The sequence below is a fragment of the Armigeres subalbatus genome, unplaced genomic scaffold (assembly GCF_024139115.2).
Source record: "Armigeres subalbatus isolate Guangzhou_Male unplaced genomic scaffold, GZ_Asu_2 Contig1722, whole genome shotgun sequence".
In the NCBI taxonomy this organism is placed as follows: Eukaryota; Metazoa; Arthropoda; class Insecta; order Diptera; family Culicidae; genus Armigeres; species Armigeres subalbatus.
In genome coordinates, this window is record NW_026942531.1 from 3,346 (window position 1) to 23,579 (window position 20,234).

General features: G+C 39.0%; 3 long non-coding RNA genes across 3 annotated transcripts; 1 reads left to right on the forward strand and 2 right to left on the reverse strand.

Moving 5' to 3' along the window:
- Window positions 1-3,700: 3,700 nt before the first annotated feature.
- Window positions 3,701-4,524, reverse strand: LOC134203254 (uncharacterized). Its single transcript, XR_009977550.1, has 2 exons — window positions 4,073-4,524; window positions 3,701-3,963 (listed from the first exon to the last, which is right to left on the reverse strand). It is a non-coding gene; the product is annotated as an uncharacterized LOC134203254 (long non-coding RNA).
- Window positions 4,525-7,510: 2,986 nt separating this feature from the next.
- LOC134203255 (uncharacterized) lies at window positions 7,511-8,654 on the reverse strand. Its single transcript, XR_009977551.1, has 3 exons — window positions 8,477-8,654; window positions 8,145-8,402; window positions 7,511-8,080 (listed from the first exon to the last, which is right to left on the reverse strand). It is a non-coding gene; the product is annotated as an uncharacterized LOC134203255 (long non-coding RNA).
- A 9,923-nt stretch (window positions 8,655-18,577) lies between these two features.
- Window positions 18,578-19,129, forward strand: LOC134203253 (uncharacterized). Its single transcript, XR_009977549.1, has 3 exons — window positions 18,578-18,732; window positions 18,796-18,962; window positions 19,032-19,129. It is a non-coding gene; the product is annotated as an uncharacterized LOC134203253 (long non-coding RNA).
- Window positions 19,130-20,234: the final 1,105 nt, after the last annotated feature.

Consider the following 20,234-nt stretch of genomic DNA (forward strand, 5'->3'; position numbering starts at 1 on the left):
CAGGAACTCTTGAAGGATTCGCTTCGGAGGATAGCTATTGTAACTGCAGAAGGATTAACTTCTAGATTTCATTTAAACTCCTTCCAGAAGCCTCCTACGGCGAACCCAGTATCCAAAAGGTAGCTGAAGCTAGAAATGTACGATGGGCGGGGCATGTTGCAAGAATGCCGGAGAGCAACCCTGCAAGGATGGTGTTCGCATCCGTTCCGGCAACTACAAAAAGGCGTGAAGCGCAGCGAGCTAGGTGGAAGGACCAAGTACAAATCGAAAGGATTCTCTTCAGAATCTCGAAAGCCTTCTTTTCTGAATCTCGAAAGGATTCTCTTCAGAATCCCGAAAGGATTCTCTTCAGAATCTCGAAAGGATTCTCTTCAGAATCCCGAAAGGATTCTCTTCAGAATCCCGAAAGGATTCTCTTCAGAATCCCGAAAGGATTCTCTTCAGAATCCCGAAAGGATTCTCTTCAGAATCCCGAAAGGATTCTCTTCAGAATCACGAAAGGATTCTCTTAGGAATCCCGAAAGGATTCTCTTCAGAATCTCGAAAGGATTCTCTTAGGAATCCCGAAAAGATTCTCTTCAGAATCCCGAAAGGATTCTCTTCAGAATCCCGAAAGGATTCTCTTCAGAATCCCGAGAGGATTTTCTTCAGAAACCCGGAAGGATTCTCTTCAGAATCCCGAAAGGATTCTCTTCAGAATCTCGAAAGGATTCTCTTAGGAATCCCGAAAAGATTCTCTTCAGAATCGAAAGGATTCTCTTCAGAATCGAAAGGATTCTCTTCGGAATCGAAAGGATTCTCTTCAGAATCCCGAAAGGATTCTCTTCAGAATCCCGAAAGGATTCTCTTCAGAATCCCGAAAGGATTCTCTTCAGAATCCCGAAAGGATTCTCTTCAGAATCCCGAGAGGATTTTCTTCAGAAACCCAAAAGGATTCTCTTCAGAATCCCGAAAGGATTCTCTTCAGAATCTCGAAAGGATTCTCTTCAGAATCCCGAAAAGATTCTCTTCAGAATCCCGAAAGGATTCTCTTCAGAATCCCGAAAGGATTCTCTTCAGAATCCCGATAGGATTCTCTTCAGAATCCCGAAAGGATTCTCTTCAGGATCCCGAAAGGATTCTCTTCAGAATCCCGAGAGGATTCTCTTCAGAATCCCGAGAGAATTCTTTTCAGAATCCCAAAAGGATGTTTTTTTTCAGAATTCCGAAAGGTTTCTCTTCAGAATCCCGAAAGGATTCTCTTTAGAATCCCGAAAGGATTCTCTTCAGAATCCCGAAAGGATTCTTTTCAGAATCCCAAAATGATTCTCTTCAGAATCCCGAAAGGATTCTCTTTGGAATCCCGAAAAGATTCTCTTCGGAATCCCGAAAGGATTCTCTACAGATTCCCAAAGGATTCTCTTCAGAATCCCGAAAGGATTCTCTTCAGAATCCCGAAAGGATTCTCTTCAGAATCCCGAAAGGATTCTCTTCAGAATCCCGAAAGGATTCTCTTCAGAATCCCGAAAGGATTCTCTTCAGAATCGAAAGGATTCTCTTCAGAATCCTGAAAGGATTCTCTTCAGAATCCCGAAAGGATTCTCTTCAGAATCGAAAGGATTCTCTTCAGAATCGAAAGGATTCTCTTCAGAATCCCGAAAGGATTCTCTTCAGAATCGAAAGGATTCTCTTCGGAATCCTGAAGGATTCTCTTCGGAATCCCGAAAGGATTCTCTTCAGAATCCCGAAAGGATTCTCTTCAGAATCCCGAAAGGATTCTCTTCAGAATCCCGAAAGGATTCTCTTCAGAATCCCGAAAGGATTCTCTTCAGAATCCCGAAAGGATTCTCTTCAGAATCCCGAAAGGATTCCCGTTGAAATCCCAGAACGATTTCCGTCAGAATCCCGAAACAATTCCACGGGAGCCCGAATGGATTCTCGTCGAAATCCCGAAAGGCTTCCCGTAGAAATCCTGAAAGGATTCTAGCAGGAACTCTTGAAGGATTCGCTTCGGAGGATAGCTATTGTAACTGCAGAAGGATTAACTTCTAGATTTCATTTAAACTCCTTCCAGAAGCCTCCTACGGCGAACCCAGTATCCAAAAGGTAGCTGAAGCTAGAAATGTACGATGGGCGGGGCATGTTGCAAGAATGCCGGAGAGCAATCCTGCAAGGATGGTGTTCGCATCCGTTCCGGCAACTACAAAAAGGCGTGAAGCGCAGCGAGCTAGGTGGAAGGACCAAGTACAAATAGATTTGTCTAAGCATGGAACGCAACCGCGGATGGAGAAGTGACCTCGCATCGTTTATTTTGGCGTCAAATTAATGATTCAGTGTTATCTGCTTACCTATATGTAAGCTAATTAAATGAAAATGAAAATCTCCGAAAAATTACTATGAGAAGCTCCATTAAGTATCCCTGAAGAATTCATTGAGGCCCTCCTTAGCCGTGCGGTAAGGCGCGCAGCTATAAAGCAAGATTACGATGAGGATAGCTGGGTTCAATTCCCGATTCCGGTCTAGACAATTTTCGATTTGTGAATTGTCTCGATTTCCCTGGGCATAACAGTATCACCGTGTTATCCTCATGGTATACGAATGCAAAAATGGTAACTTGGGTCAGAAACCTCGCAGTTAATAACCGTGGAAGTGCTGAATGAACACTAAGCTGAGAAGCGGCAATGTCCCAATGGGGTTGTAATACTAATAAGAAGAAGAAGTAGAATTCCTTTGGATATCAGCGATGGTTTCGTTGAATATATCCGAAGTATTTAATTGTGAATCCCGAAGGATTCCATTGAGAATCACCAAAGGACTCGATTGAGTATTCCCGAAGGATTTTAAGGATATAATAAAATTTCGAATCCCCGGAGCAAAGATTCCAAATAGTATCTCAGAAAGACTCCATTATCGCAGAAGGATTTAATTGCTGAATCAAAACCCAATATATTTATTGGGCAAACACACTTTATACGAAACTTGGCGAATATGCATACCGACTAAAATATACTTAGGAGAGAATATCAGAAGAATAATACTTTGATCAATTATGTAAATACTATACTCACTCATTTACGCTTCTATGCCAAACGTCCGATAGCGAGGCATAACTTGTTCTTAAAGCAGAAGAATGTCGCATGGCTGAAAACTTGACGATTTTTTCTGAACTATAGGTAGTTGGTAGAGTTGAACTGCCTTTTTGCCTGAAAAAAAATGCTTTAGAAAGTATATACGGTAGATATTTCGAAGCTTATTTTCGAACAGTGCTTAGAAAATCGATGGATGAATAGATCTTCCTAAAGAAGCTATCATAGTGAAGATAATCTTCTTAAATTTCGGTTGAAAATTTCTGGAGTTCTGTTGAGCTTCACTTTATAATTATTTTTAAAATCTACCTAGGATTCCAATTAAAATATGGATGTATGATAATGTATTATTTCCACAAATAGATCAAAATAAAGAAATGAATGTCATGCAGATAAAATACCAAAAATCTTGATCAACTAAACTGCAAATTGTTTCCAGAATGCTTCCGCAACTACTTACCAAAATTCCGTTTTATTTGACGATATATAATTCCTTCGGTCTGCTGCAAAAAAAAACCGTGTTATATCCCGTGTTGGCAAAAATATTGCATCGGTTAGAGATTGCACTGGGTCGACATCCGGATTATTTTCATGATTGGGCTGGGCTATTTGGGTTCGGAGCATTAGACTGAGAATTTCTAATGACGAATGTTGCTGGTCGGTTGTGCAGCAGCATGATACTATCAGACACCCGGAATAGTTTAAATCCCATGTTTGGTACCTAAGGGTACCTACTGTCACTCGAATCGTACATGATACTAGTCCGAAACAGGATCATCGCTGGACAGTTATTTTTGTTTTGATTCATCTCTAATGGCTCCTCCGAGGGCTTCTCACCTTGTCCTCGACTGAACAGCGTATCGTCTAGCGATGTTCCATAAATCCGTATGAAATTGAGCTGAAATTTGAAATTTTCTTCAGAATTGCCTAATGGAATTTCGAGGGGAAACCATAAAGTATAAATTTCACCTGGATATTATTTCAGACCGGATGATTGTTATACTTACATTAGTAGTAGAAGCTTCGTTTACCCAGGTCACTATAAGGAGTTTTAATACTGGTCGCGTCCCATCAATTTACCACAATTTGCACAGATTTTATGCTCTGATCGAAGGAAAATCAGCAGAGAACCAAAGAAAAAATGGCGCACTCACGGCAAGCGACGACAGGAGACGAGAGATAGGTCAGTGTTGCCAATATACAATATTGCGTAGTGAATGATTGTCATATCACATCCAAAGTTGTGTAATTTCACACAACACTTTTGAGTTAATGGGTTGCATATGATTGTGTGTAATTATTCATCGCTTTGACATGCGAATATTACACAACTGCAACGTAAATGGAAACTTATAGATCTGAACCTGCGTAATATCAAGGAGATGTAGAATCACATCCAAATGAATGTCAATTTACATTCAAATTTCGTCTTTACATCGAATGTTCGGTACATTTCTCAAATTACGTTGATGGACATTACATTATTTTTTGCTGTGTGTGTGTACAAAAAATAGTAAACCAATCGGTTTTAAATCTGCGATGTTGTGCATCCGCGAGTACGGCTTCGCACTGCCGGCGCCCCCATGAGTCGCAGTTGAGCGCTGATAGTTACTATCAACTCCCCCAAAGCTAACATGTTGTGCATCCGCGAGTACGGCTTCGCACTGCCGGCGCCCCCATGAGTCGCAGTTGAGCGCTGATAGTTACTATCAACTCCCCAAAGCTAACTTGTTGAGCATCCGCGAGTACGGCTTCGCACTGCCGGCGCCCCCATGAGTCGCAGTTGAGCGCTGCTACGTCCTCCCAGCTCCCCCCACGCTCCCATCTCGTGCCTCCGCGAGTCCGGCTTCGCACTGCCGGCGCCCCCATGAGTCGCAGTTGAGCGCTGATAGTTACTATCAACTCCCCCAAAGCTAACATGTTGTGCATCCGCGAGTACGGCTTCGCACTGCCGGCGCCCCCATGAGTCGCAGTTGAGCGCTGATAGTTACTATCAACTCCCCAAAGCTAACATGTTGTGCATCCGCGAGTACGGCTTCGCACTGCCGGCGCCCCATGAGTCGCAGTTGAGCGCTGATAGTTACTATCACCTCACCCAAAGCTGCCATGTTGTGCATCCGCGAGTACGGCTTCGCACTGCCGACGCCCCCATGAGTCGCAGTTGAGCGCTGATAGTTACTATCAACTCCCCCAAAGCTAACATGTTGTGCATCCGCGAGTACGGCTTCGCACTGCCGGCGCCCCCATGAGTCGCAGTTGAGCGCTGATAGTTACTATCAACTCCCCAAAGCTAACATGTTGAGCATCCGCGAGTACGGCTTCGCACTGCCGGCGCCCCCATGAGTCGCAGTTGAGCGCTGATAGTTACTATCAACTCCCCCAAAGCTAACATGTTGTGCATCCGCGAGTACGGCTTCGCACTGCCGGCGCCCCCATGAGTCGCAGTTGAGCGCTGATAGTTACTATCAACTCCCCCAAAGCTAACATGTTGAGCATCCGCGAGTACGGCTTCGCACTGCCGGCGCCCCCATGAGTCGCAGTTGAGCGCTGATAGTTACTATCAACTCCCCCAAAGCTAACATGTTGTGCATCCGCGAGCGCGGCTGCGCACTGCCGGCGCCCCCATGAGTCGCAGTTGAGCGCTGATAGTTACTATCAACTCTCCCAAAGCTAACATGTTGTGCATCCTCGAGTACGGCTTCGCATTGCCGGCGCCCATATGGGTCTTGATTCTGCATTGAAAGTATTCTATTGTTCACCTAAAATCGCATTCCAACATCCCCTGAAAACATATTTTATTTTGGGATACTTGAGTCATACAGCCCTGCCGTCCTGTTTAGTCACGCTTAGTCGACAACTAAGAAGCTTTCCCCTAAAGCAAAAATTTGTTTTGGTCTATTTTAGCTCATTAAAACTCAGAGTCGCCTATATAGGTCTCAGTATGATAGTTACTATCAACTGTGTGTACAAAAAATAGTAAACCAATCGGTTTTAAATGTCCCACCCCCTTCCCCCTCCCATGGCTGCCTCTTGGATTCGAACCAAGAGCACCAACAAAATCGCCAGAATGATGCGTGTACGCTAGCCACTCTTTTACGGTTACTGTGTAAATTATTGCTGTTATTGAATGATGCCTCTCTTGTCTGAAAAGTCAAGAAGTCGGTGAGCACTACTTCTGCGCTCTCCACCCTCATTCGTGCTATTTGTTTCGGGAAGTGAGCTACAATGGTTTAAAGAGAGCGAGTTCGCGCAAAACGATGTTGCAGTTTACAGCTCGTCACTCACGCGATGCAAAGTTTAAGTATTAAGAGCTTGTATGTACAAGCTCTGTTCTAAAAATATAAAAATGAGTTTGCTTTCCTTTGAGGCAATATAACTCCCGAACGGATGGTCTTCTCACGTATCGGTTCGGATTGGCGATTTGGCATTGCAAGAAAAAAAAGAAGCAGAATTCGGAAAATAAGCACGGGAAATGGAAAAAATAAAAGACTCCTCCACATTTCTAGAGGTAATTTATTTAAAAACGGTTGTCAGTACGAGGTTGGAAATATTTAATACTGTGAATAAAACGAAAAATCAAAACCAAAATTTTGAAATCTAAATTATTCGTCTATTACGCAGTGCAAGAGAATTCCAAGAACGCGCTGATAACCGTTTTTAATTAAATTACATACTTCTAGAATTTTTGAGAAGGGTTTGAAAATTTTCCTCCTATCTTTTCCCGTGCTAATTTTTTGAATGCGCGACATTCTGCTTCTTCTTTTTGTTTCAACGCCAAATCACCAATTGACATCTGCTGTGTTTATATCTTTGAAAAGATGTAAAATTTTGCTTGGAAAGTTGGAGGATTATCAGAATACACCCAGTTTTTTTTTACACGGTTTGGTTTTGGTCGTTTAAGACCTTCAGCGTCAATAATGAAGCAATGAGTTATTCCCACGAAAAAAATTACTAAAAATCAAAGAAAATTAATTAATTTCTCGGTTAAGAACTTAATGAACTCCAATCGCGTAAAAAAACTGGGTGTACAACGTTTTCATGTGTTCTGGAAGAAGCCATCAAGCCTGAATTAAAATCAATCTAGAATGCGGCGCTGCAATCAACTTGCAGTTAGAAAGTTAAATCTTAGTTCTCAAATAATACATTTAATAATGTCCCAAGTAACCGTAAGCATTAAGTCTTTGCATGGTAATGGCTTCATATTGGCATTTAAGCGGCCTACAAGTTAAATATTAGCATCATTCAAACATACATGCTCTATATAAGCATTGCTAATGCAATGAAGCCCTGACAAATGTTGCATTATTATTGACATTATAGTCATCTATAATGCTCTTTTAATGCACTATCTAATGCATTGAAATACCTGACATTTTAAAGGCATATGTGCTCTACAATTGCACCAGGAATGCAAGTCTTGAATCTATTTATAGATATTTTGAGCTGGATGTAGTCGCTGGCTATAGCGAATTACTCGTCTGAACTCCCAATAAAACACAATAATTATCTAATAAATAATTTAATAATCATACTTTGCATGCAAAAAACATTGAAAAGACACATAGAAAAATATATTATGGGAATCATAGAATTTATTAAATTTGTTTTAATGTAATCAGTTCAGTCTCACATGTTTATCAATAATTCCTGCTTCCTCAATTTACTCCACCTGATCTGCTTGGTGATTTCGCACAACCACAATAGTGACTCCGAATCCAGGAGATGTTTTTTGCAATAACTTTGGTTCTCCTTTGACATCTTTATAATTAGGATGTTTCTGTCGACAATCAGTTGTACCGCATGTACCGTTTTCAGCCCTAGTCACCTGCTCAGTCACCTGATTCCTTTTTGTTGCACAATTTGCTGCACGGAGCTCGGAATGTTGCTCCATTCTTTAGCGATCGTGACGGCCGTATTTTGCATTGCAATTTGCTTAAAAAGCTCTGCAGGCAAATTGCTCAATTCACACTGATTCTGGCCGAGACAATTTCCACCGGCTTCCGCTCTCGAGTTTCCTGAAAGAAAACGAAACATATTTCAAATGTTGCATACCTTCTTTAATATTCAATTGAAGCTTACATCATTGGAATCGGCAAAATGTATTTTGAACCGGTAGGCTCTTAGTTCTTTGACAGTGATTTGACCTCCGCTTTGGGTCCTTTAGTGCTCCATATTTTATCCGTCGACCAAAGACTTCTTTTGGTCAGTAGCAGAAGACATTGAACTTCTCAGCACTTCCATTTTCCGTCCGTTTTTCACGATAGATATTTATATAGCGCAAGCAGAATAAACAGCAAACATCACCTTTGTGCACATAATTTTCAGTGGCCATGGCACCTGTGATAGAATTGTAAATATTACCTATTACTACAAATATGTTATGTGGAGTTATTGTTTGTTGTTTTACTTACCTATCAGATGGAAACGATAATAATATAAACGATTTGAATTAATTGTAAAAGTAAAGTTAGTTGCTATAGCACGGCCTCTCAGCTACAATGAAGACTTTTTGTTTATTTATATTTTGCCTATGCATTTTTTGAACAAAGTTGCCAGTTTTACTTTGAAAAAAAAACTTTAAATTTTGATTTTTTTTATTTTTGTTAAAATAATTCATGTATTTAGATTAAATCCTTTAGAGACAGTGTTGGACACTGTATTAATTACGTATATTTATATGAGCTAAAATATTAAAATGAATAGAAACAATTATCAGTGAGACTGTATGAGCCCAAGATGCTATCACGTAATGGGAACTTATGCGTTGACTACAATATGCATTTTGGCAACACAGCTTATCCGGTATTGGAATCGCAAATGAAGTGACTTAAATTGGTCTCTTTTCATTAGATTAATCAACACCCCGTATGGCCCAGGCAGCAGAGCAGCACTCCAGCGATTGAACGACACACAAGACATCTCAGTTCGAGTCCCAGGGAACTTAATTTTCAAAACAATGTGATTCATCTAGATTATGAACGAGGGTGGTAGCTGGTAGACAAAAGCTTTAAACAATATTTAATGTGTAGTTTTTTTTATTTTTGTGATTTTTCTTGATCGTATCCATTTTAATCGATCATAAAAAAAGTATAGAAATCATTCCAACTAAAAATAGTAATGGAAGACTTTTCAAATGTCTATGCTTTCCAAGAACATGGGCAGTGCTATAAACGGGCTGTCAACTTTGACAGAATTATTTAGAGCACTATAACAGCATTAGTAGTGCTATGTAAGTGTTTTCATCATCAGCATTATATTTGCACGCTATTTCGCCTTTTGCAGCATTAAATTAGAATTATATTGGCATTCAGAGCTACTTAGCTTCAAAAGGCTGCATTACAATTGGATATAATGCTGCATAGAAGCCAGTTGATAATGCTTATGGTTACTTGGGGTGTTCGCACCAGTGGCGTAGCCAGAAAATTGGTCTGTGGGGAGGGGTGGGGTTGGCGTTCCGAGCAATAACACTCCTCCGTTTTCTACAGTTCAACAATTAGATAACGTTTTTCTTATCTTCTACATATTTTTAGCTGCTAACTTCATTATAATTCATATTATTCTTCACAAATAGATGTTCTAATAGTAATTTGTGCGACAAGTTGCAAAAAATCGAGTTTGGCAATAAGTTACACACTCTATTTTTTGCAATGACGAAAATAGTAGTTTGTGCAACAAGTTGCAAAAAGATGATTTTTACAGCACGAGTCGTTTATCTAACGAGGCTTGCCGAGTTGGATAAATACTACGAGTGCTGAAAAAATCGAGTTTTGCAACGAGCTGCACACGCTTTTTTTCAATGACGAAAAATGGACTTTAATATGAAAAATCTGTACCAAAATTATACTTCTCGCGCTTAGTTTCATAGGGGCGTAACTGTATTGATCGATTTCTATTAATCGATTATATATTTGGTTAATAACTCAATTGTTTCAAAAGCTACAACCGTGATTATTGATTCTGGTGCAAGATATAATCATCCTTTATCACACCAAATCATTAAATTATCGGAAAACTAGCGCATTTCGGTACAATAATAAAAAGAAAACATCGATGAAGAAACCTATGAAACTAAGCGCGAGACTTGTACTTGTTTAATTCCTTCCAGAATTTACTACACATGAACATTCTTACCAATAAATTATGTTGCTGCAGAGATTCTATGTTGCCGTGCCACATTGCAAAATTCGATAAACCGTGAAGTGATAGATGTACTTTTTGATGTCATGTCCATCAAACTATTTCATTTATTACGCGACGCTGAGAATACACTATTTGAACACTTACCTAAGCTCATTCAGCAAAATGTAGTCATGTAACTACTGTTCTGATGTTCGCTTTTCATTATAGCATCCAAATGAGTGTTATAATGAATATTATGCAACCCATTTGAGTTGCATAATGTTCATTAAAGCACCCATTTCGTAAGTATGGAAAAGTAGGCCGTTCTATCACTCAAAGACGAACTGTAAATCAAATATTATGATGAGGAATTGCAAAATAGTAGTTTGTGCAACTAGTTGCAAAAAGATGATTTTTTCAGCACGAGTTGTACGTTTATATACTACGAGGATAAATACTACGAGTGCTGAAAAAATCGAGTTTTGCAACGAGTTGCACACGCTATTTTTTGCAATGACGAAAAATGGGCTTTAATATGATAAATCTATACCAAAATTGTACAATCGAATTTACTCCACATGATCATTCATGCCAATAAATTATGTTGCGGCAGAGAACAATAAGATTCCATCTTATCGTGCCAAATTCCATAGCTTGAAAAGCTATGAACGATGGATGCAATTGTCTTTGGAAAATTGTGATGTTATGTCCAACAAACCATTTCATTTATTACGAGACGCTTAGAGTACACTATTTAAACACTCACCCAAACTAATTCAGCTAAATGTAGTCATGTAACTACTGTCCCAATGTAGGTTTTCCATTATAGCACCCAAATGAGTGCTATAATGAATATTATGCAACCCATTTGAGTTGCATAATGGTCATTAAAGCATCCATTCTGTTGGTATGGGAAAGTAGGCCGTTTTATCACTCAAATGACAACTGTAAACCAGGTATTATGATCAGGAATTGCAAAAAACGCTTTCCGACGTTACTGATCAATTGATCATATTATCGGGCCAAACCAGACGCGCAATTGAGCACTCGCGATGCGACGCGAGTCGCGACAATTAGAATAGTCAATAGTAGTGCACGCATCGGATGCACTATCATGTGTACTAATTTTAATGAGTTGCGACGTCTCATAACTGCAGACATATTTTACAAAACAAATTCCCCATTTTTTCCATACACAGAATATATCACTTCCACTCTGCGAAATCCATATATTCGCATTCATTTACTCCGCAGCAAAACGAAGTGCACTTATAAACTCTTATAAACTAAAGCCCCAATTCACTAAAAAAAAGCCCACCACACGACCGAAACGACCGTCACTTGCGTGTTAAATTACATCAAAAACAGTCAATATTCTGCTGATGAAACTGTTGTGTTTTGCTTTTTCTTCAAAACTATCACGAAATACAACAACGCGAACCGCACGGCACAAATAGATTCCGATAACTGACTGGGTAAACAAAAAGCCCCAGCGACGAATAACTTGAACTGTTTTTCATTCGATTTACCGGCTGCCGAGAGTAACGGTCACACGAACCGCACGAAAATTTCGGTCAGTACCTACTTGAGTTTGCACGCTTAAGATCATTTTGAAATCTTTAAAATTATTATCACTATTGCTACTATTATGCGTAAACGATTTTTTTTTCTAATAAACCATTTGGTTAGTTACAATCATCAGTGATTACCTGACGTGCTTATAATTTCCCCAAACACAACGCACTGTCACTATCGCTGGACGACTGCGGCGACTATTTGTCGCGATGGTACCGAAGCGTTATTTTAACCTATAGAATGCAACGATCCAGTGATAGAATCAATGCGATAGCCGCGTAGCGTGTGTTCGGGGGAGCATTTAACCGAAATAAAGAAACATATTTTAAAATCAATAGGGTCGATGTACAGGTAATAGCTGTATTAGTAACAGGTTCAAGTTAAGCTATACCAAAAATCTATCTTCTTCTATATTCCAAGTAGCACACGCAACATCTTCCAAAAAGCACTTGTTTCTATTCAGTTTCATTAAAGGTATTGGAAAAACATCAAAGCACGAAAAAGTTGCATCAAGATGTCAAAAACGTTCGAGTTGTGATCAATGTTTCATTAACATTGCAATGCAGTACGTGTTTGACATTTGGAAACAAACAACCAAAGAATACTGCACTTTATGTTGCAAACACGAAACAAAATCATCAAGTTGCATATTTTTTACCATGTAACTTCAATGCGTCTTTCAAAATTTATTTGTTTGTTTAAATTAAGTTGCAGATAAGTTGAGTGTGTCTCCATGTTTAATTTAGCATCGTTCAACGTTTTGACAACTTACAATGTTTTCCGGTGATGGTGCAATCAAGTAACAAGAAACCTGAGTACAAAACTTCATAATCGTATGGTTTTTATGGTGAGTCAACATGCAGTCCTTTCGAAGTGTTGAATGGTGCTGTGGTAGAGTGAAGGACAATCAATCACAAGATCCATAAATCGAATCCAGTTTTATAGTTTTATTTTATTTTTTTTCCGCTGTGGTGTTTTGCAACATAATTGCAATTTTACTGCAATCGAAGGATGTTTCCGTAGGCTCCACCTCTTGCGCTTTTTAGATTGCAAGAGAGTTATATTTGATGGCACATACCCAAAGATTGTTTCTCTCCGAATAGTTACAACGCAGTGAAATGTTCAGTAGTGAAACAAATTGTGCTGCTTGGATCTGTATGAAGTGTTTCTAAAATTGAGTTTGCTTCACCATGCTCAATCAATTCTGTCTCATATTTTCCGTGCCCTCTGAAAATTTTAGCTTATTTGGATAAAAACTGATGATTTTTTCATTACATTTTACGATGCACGACTGTGACTGAAGTCACACAATCAAAAATACGAGCGAAAAAAAAATCGTGCAAAAACAGAATCCTGTGTATTCATTTCATTTGAAAGTTTTTGAAACCTTATCAATGCAGTGGGCAGCAAAAATATTGAAAGCTTATTTTCAAATTCTTCTTCATGCTGAGGGTGGCTGGGTTCGTATTGCCGGTCCGGTCTAGGAAATTTTCGGGTTGGAAATTGTCTCGATTTCCCTGGGAATAAAATTATCATCGTGTATCATCAAAAATGGTGCAAAAATGGTAGCTTGGCTTTCGCAGTTAATAACTATTAAAGTGCTTAATAAACACCAAGCTGCAAGGCAGCAATGTCCCGTGTAATGCCAATGAAGAAGAAGATGAACTCATCTTATCTTCTTCTATATACATAAAAATTAATTTCTGTCTGACTGACCCTTATAGACTCGGAAACTACTGAACCGATCGGCGTGAATTTGTATGCAGAGGTTTTTGGGACCGGGGAAGGTTCTTAAGGTGGTTCGAAACCCCTCCCTCTTCTGGAAAGGGGGGCTCCCATACAAATGAAACAGAAATTTCGATAAGAAAATTATTTTGAGCTTTTTAGTGGAATGTTTTCACCTGTCATAAGACGAGTTTATACAATCCCATTGAATTCCACCACTTAATTGTATCTTGACAGATACGTATTTCGACCTTAAAAGTAAGGCCGTCTTCAGTGTCTCGTACTTGACTAAGTCGAGTCAAGTACGAGACACTGAAGACGGCCTTACTTTTGAGGTCGAAATACGTATCTGTCAAGATACAATTAAGTGGTGGAATTCAATGGGATTGTATAAACTCGTCTTATGACAAGACAATAGTTTGTTGAAAGTGATTCCAGAATTTTCAATTGAACCGTAATTACTAGTTCTCACTGCACTTACAGCACTTCTACCACACCTAAATAGAGGTTATGGTGCCTTTTTCATGTATTATAAAATGTAACAAGAAAAGCAAATAAGAGAGGTCAAAATTGAACATTAGGGAGATAGATTCAGTTATTTCCACAAATTCACATTTATTTGCGTTCATTTGAATGCATTACAGCAGTTTTTGAAAACAAAAAATCGATTTTGAATTTTTTTAAACGACCTTTGGAAAAAATGGAGAAAAAACGATGTTTTTCAATAACTCCGGAGCGCGATGGCTAAGGCTAAGAAGGGGCCCTTGTGAAACGTATTAGTATTAAAATCTAGATAATTTTCTAAAATTCGCCAAAAATTGCACAAAGAATTTTGTTAGTCGAATTCTTCGAAATTTTTCCAATATGCGTTCATGGGCAGGAATGGTGGGTTGCAAAATGTATACTGTATGTGTAAAAGGAAAAAGAACCACAGATTACATCAGTTGTTGGGAGAACCATTCAATGTTCACACTGCACAAATCGGACGATGGTGGTAAGCCGGGCACGTAAGCCCGATCGACTTGGCAGAAGGCAATGAGGTACGCTTCATACCTCGTTTCCAGTAGGTATATCAATATCTAAAATTTTGGTTTTGCAGAGAGGTTCGGTAAGAAACATAGGTATTAGACCTCTTCATGTTTTCAAAAAGTATTGAAAATTCAACCAGTCAGCCCAGAAACACAATTCTTATGCTAAAATAAGTCTCCTGTCAAATTTTCAGCTAATTCGGATAAAATTTCGAGGTAGCTCAAGCCGATTTTGTGTTTTTAGGTTTTTTTCAATTTTGGAAAAAATCTAACAAGAGATATAAACGTCAAAAACTGTCACAACAACCTCTATACGGAAGCTTTTGGTGTGCTCTACAAGTCGTGTGAACATTGCGATTCGTTCCGTTCACGTTTTGTCCATGTTAAAGTGATTTTCAAGCTTTTAAGTGTATAAAAATACTGTTTCACCCAAAAGTCGTTGTTCCACAAAATTCTTGAATTTATGACAAATGATTGCTAATTTATTATATTATTATTCTTCTTTTTTTACCGGGAAATTTGAGTTATATAATTGTTCATGTGTGATTTACCGTTAAATTCTTAAAAATCAGAAGCTGAACATTTGTCGTAAATTTGCACGTTAAGTTTTCTTCAAACAAGTTGTTCGAACAAAACATAAATCAAATCATAAGATATTTGATGCTTAGAACAAACGACTTCCAAATTTTGTTGATTTCACCATATGTCTGCATGCTTTTAACATCGAGTGCATCGTAGTAACAAGTGAAATCGAAGCTTCTTTGTTTGAACAACTTGTTTGAAGAAATCTCAGCGTGCAAATTTATGACAAATGTTCAGCTTCTGATTTTTAAGAATTTAACTGTAAATCACACATGGGCAATAATATAACTTAAATTTCCCGGGAAAAAAGAGGAATAATAATAAAATAAATTAGCAATTATCATAAATTCAAGAATTTTGTAAAACAACGACTTTTGGGTGAAACAGTATTTTTATGCACTTAAAAGCTTGAAAATCACTTTAACATGGACAAAACGTGAACGGAAAGAATCGCAATGTTCACAAGACTTGTAGAGCACATCAAAAGCTTCCGTATAGAGGTTGATGTGACAGTTTTCGACATTTATATCTCTTGTTAGATTTTTTCCAAAATTGAAAATAGCCCAAAAACACAAAATCGACTTGAGCCACCTCGAAATTTTATCCGAATTAGCTGAAAATTTGACAGGAGACTTATTTTAGCATAAGAATTGTGATTCTGGGCTGACCGGTTGAATTTTTGATACTTTTTAAAAACATGAAGAGGTCTAATAGGTATAAGACTTAAAATTCACAATAGTTAGCTTCATCCTCGGTTGCTTTGTTTTGAACGTTTTTAACAGGTTTGCCCATCTAGCTCGCTGCACTTTCCGCCTGTCGTATTGAAGGTCTTCGCCATCTTTCCAGGGTTGCTGTCCGGCATTCTTGCAACAACCCTTGCCCATCGTATTCTTTCAGCTTTTGCTATCTTATGGATACTGGGTGCGCCGTTAAGTTAGGCGAGCTCGTGGTTCATTTTTCGCCGCTACACACCGCCACTCTTGGCCCTAAGCACGCGTGTTCAATGCGCAGTGTTATTTTAAAATAACAAACCGAAAATACGTTTAATGTTAGTGATTTAAATGGTTATAACCATTAACAATATTTTCGAAGAGCCGGTTTGATAACTTCTTACGAACTCATTCACTATTGGTGTCAGATGCCGAAAGATGATTTGGGATATCACTTCATAGGCAGCATTTAAGATCATGATTGCTTGATTGTTCTAACCCCTTCCTTCTACTCCTAGGGAAACTGTTCTTAATTCTAGATTCAGACTATCAGTCTCTGCAAATAAGTGGACATCTTTCATCTCGATGAGTTTAGTTCCGATATTATCCTTACTAGCTGCTGTATTGTGCTTTAGATGTGGGCTGGTAGGTTTCCATCGTCCACTTAACTGATGTAGTCGTTTCTTCTGCTGCATTGACCCTCACTGCTTGTGCTCTCAGCGCCATTTAATTTTTCCTGGAAGTGTTGCTTCTACCTTTCATACGCCAAAATGCTCTCATACTTAATCCTGCACAACTCGCCGCAACATGGAGCCTTTGCGGGATATGGTGAGCTTCTCCGTTTCCGTCTATAGCGTTCCACGTTCTTACGGGATTCTTGCTACAGCGCGACCGCCTGCGATGCGCCCTTCTTCTCCCGAATCACTCTTCGTCGAGCCATCTCTAGTAGATGGTATGATTATAGAGGACTAAACTTTCACACCATTGATTCCTTCCAACATATCCGCGAGCATCCGTGTGCTACCGATGAAGTTGAGAGATTTGCAGTTCCACGAATCGAACTTTCAATCCCCAATCCCACGGACATCCGTAGTTTTCGAATATGCGCCCTATTAACCACCTCATTGTATCAGCGCCCCCTTAAAAATAGGCGACTAAGTAGCTCATATTTTACGACGACAGGGCTGCATCGGAAACCATGTTCGAATAATCAAATATGAATCGTATATTTTGTGTATAAAGGGTACCTATCGCAGAACCCGAAATTTATAGAATTTTACGTAATGCGACTAAGTTGTCCGGCACTGAGGGATTTCTCTCTACTTGGGATGCAAATTGTGTGTACATATTTTGGCAATGCGATAATCAACAATGAAGTATTCAATTTACGATTATATAAGCCTCCATGTGAAATCGGAATTATTGAACAACTAATGCATAAATTATAATTACGTACTTTACTATGTATCTACCTACTATAGAAAAAAACAATTCTATATGTTCAACACAATTTGTTGAGGGTTTGTGGAAAACAAAATAAGTTGACACACAGTTTACAACATCGAAACCTTTCTTCCTCAGTGGATCTACATTTCAACTACAACTTGACCTGTTTTGAACTAAGTGTTCCCTATTAGCATTTAAAGGAACCGTTATAATTGAGGCTTTTCTATATATGCCTGCCATTGTATACATGTGTTTTGTGTATCTTATGTAGAAAACACAATTAATATACTATGTCCAGGGCGTCGAAAATGTTTCCTTCACGAAAACACTCTAGACTGGACCCAAACATGCTAGTGGCAATCAATTAACTAATCCGTTTATTGTACACTTTTTATGTTTTTATTTTTTTAGGAAGATTTTATATTTCATTTGCTTTCCCAATTGAGTTTCATTCTTTTAATAAAGCTGGATAGAAACAATAATGTTATGTACTATCTTTGCTAACACACTAAATTTTCATGTTAAAGTTAGTTTGCTTCACGTTTTGGATTATTTTCAACAATAAAACATAACACGCTTGCTTTTCGCATACTAAAGGGCCACGCAGAATGGGTACTTTTGCGAACGTCCCGTTTGATGCACGCAAATGCAAATGCTGAAAGCACAACTTGTTTTCATCTACCAACTCCGATTCATCTTTTTTTGCTACGCCGCTCAACTATGGCGAATGCGAAACGTGCGCATAATCGTAAAGCATCGCGCTCGGCCCAAAACCTATTCTCACAGCCTCAGTTCTCAGCCTAAGCACACAGTCTGAGCACACAGCATGCTGGATGAGCACACAGCCTGAACACACAGCCCAAGTTTTGAACTTGAGCTCGAGCCTGAGCTGAGCCACACCGCGTTCATTTTTCGCACTCATGTTCGATGCTGATGGTAAACACGAGCTTGAAGGAGAACGCGCGCTCGGGATGAACATGAACTTGCAAAAACTGCACTCAAGCTCAGCGCCGCTCATGTTTTCGTGAAGACTGCTATCGACTCAGAAATGTTACGGACGTGTAAGTACGACACTTAAAAAATATCGGAGCATGTGAGCGGATTTGGCGATGGTGATCTCGCTGTATATGGCCCGCAAGGATTCTCACTAATCTGGTAGTTCCACACCACGATCGATCCGGAGGTGCTGTTCCGTTAGATTGTCGGTGAAGGAGGATTCAAGGCCGATTCCGTGAATTCTCCGATTAGCGGTATTGCATTGATGACGCCCAGGAACTAGAACTTTGTCTTGCAGTTTCAACAATTGTATATTAATACATATACGATCATGTTGTGGATATATGCCCCAAATGAGGAACACGTCTTCAAATGATAGATGGTTCATCGAAATTGAGTAGCCATCCCATCAGTGCCGGCCGGCGTTAAGGAAGGGCAGACGGTGTAAATGATCGTGGGAAAAAAGGAGCTGTTCATTACATCCAAGTAAGTTGCTAAGAACTGGGATCGTTAGCCTATGTTTTGATTTTATATTTATTCACATTCTAGACAATAGTCGCTACTTCTGCCAAGGCGGTGCCGATGTGCACACCGACGGACACATTTCCCTGACAAAGGTTTTAAGCGTATCAACAGTTGAGGCGGCAACCTTACGTTCAAGTAAAAATCCAGATCCCGACCAAGCTATACAATAAGCAGAAAGCGATTAGATACAGGTTAGAATGTTTAGTTTAGATAGATGTTTTGATTGTGTTATAATTTCTCCTCGACTCTTATTTTTATAGGCGTACGCATAATCGGAAGAAGATACCCCCGTCCAAATTATGGGCGTTACATTGTCTTGTTCCTTGGCGACGAACGCGAATGAATCTGTCGAGGAAGACATTACTCTGCGCCCGAAAGACGATGATTTTTGCGACTACCAACCATTTTTTTAAATTTATACTTAGCATTATTGTACATAACTTTTTTATTCAACGAATATTTATATTAATGATATTAATAAATAAATCTAGCGAGGCGGGTAGCCTTTCTTTCATCAAAATAAAATGCCATTCCATAATGAAGCGCAAAACAGCTAGCATTTCCTAAAGTGAGTAAGATCTACTCACTTTTTGTTGAAAAAAAGTGAGTAAGAGCTACTCTAATTTTGACATGATGCTACATTACTCATAAGTGAGTAAACATACGGTTACTCAAAAGTGAGCTGTTCCACTTTTTTTCAAAGTGAGTCAAATTTGACTCACTTTTGAGTAGATTCAAATGAGCGTGCAGACCGAACCACAGACAAACAGACGTATCACTTAAATTCAATCCATCGATGGATCGTTCACGGGTAGATAAAACAACACAAATTTTTAGTTGTTTTCGATCTGGCAACTCTTTCATTCCATCCTTTGATATTGTTAGATTTTCTGGATTTGATACACTGCACGAAAAGATATTTTAGTTACTAGATAAAGATTGTCGCTTCGGTTCCCTTTGTTCTCACTTTGACTCACTTTGAAAAAAAGTGGAACAGCTCACTTTTGAGTAACCGTATGTTTACTCACTTATGAGTAATGTAGCATCATGTCAAAATTAGAGTAGCTCTTACTCACTTTTTTTCAACAAAAAGTGAGTAGATCTTACTCACTTTAGGAAATGCTAGCTGTTTTGCGCTTCATTATGGAATGGCATTTTATTTTGATGAAAGAAAGGCTACCCGCCTCGCTAGATTTATTTATTAATATCATTAATATAAATATTAGTTGAATAAAAAAGTTATGTACAATAATGCTAAGTATAAATTTAAAAAATGGTTGGTAGTCGCAATAATCATCGTCTTTCGGGCGCAGAGTAATGTCTTCCTCGACAGATTCATTCGCGTTCGTCGCCAAGGAACAAGACAATGTAACGCCCATAATTTGGACGGGGGTATCTTCTTCCGATTATGCTTACGCCTATAAAAATAAGAGTCGAGGAGAAATTATAACACAATCAAAACA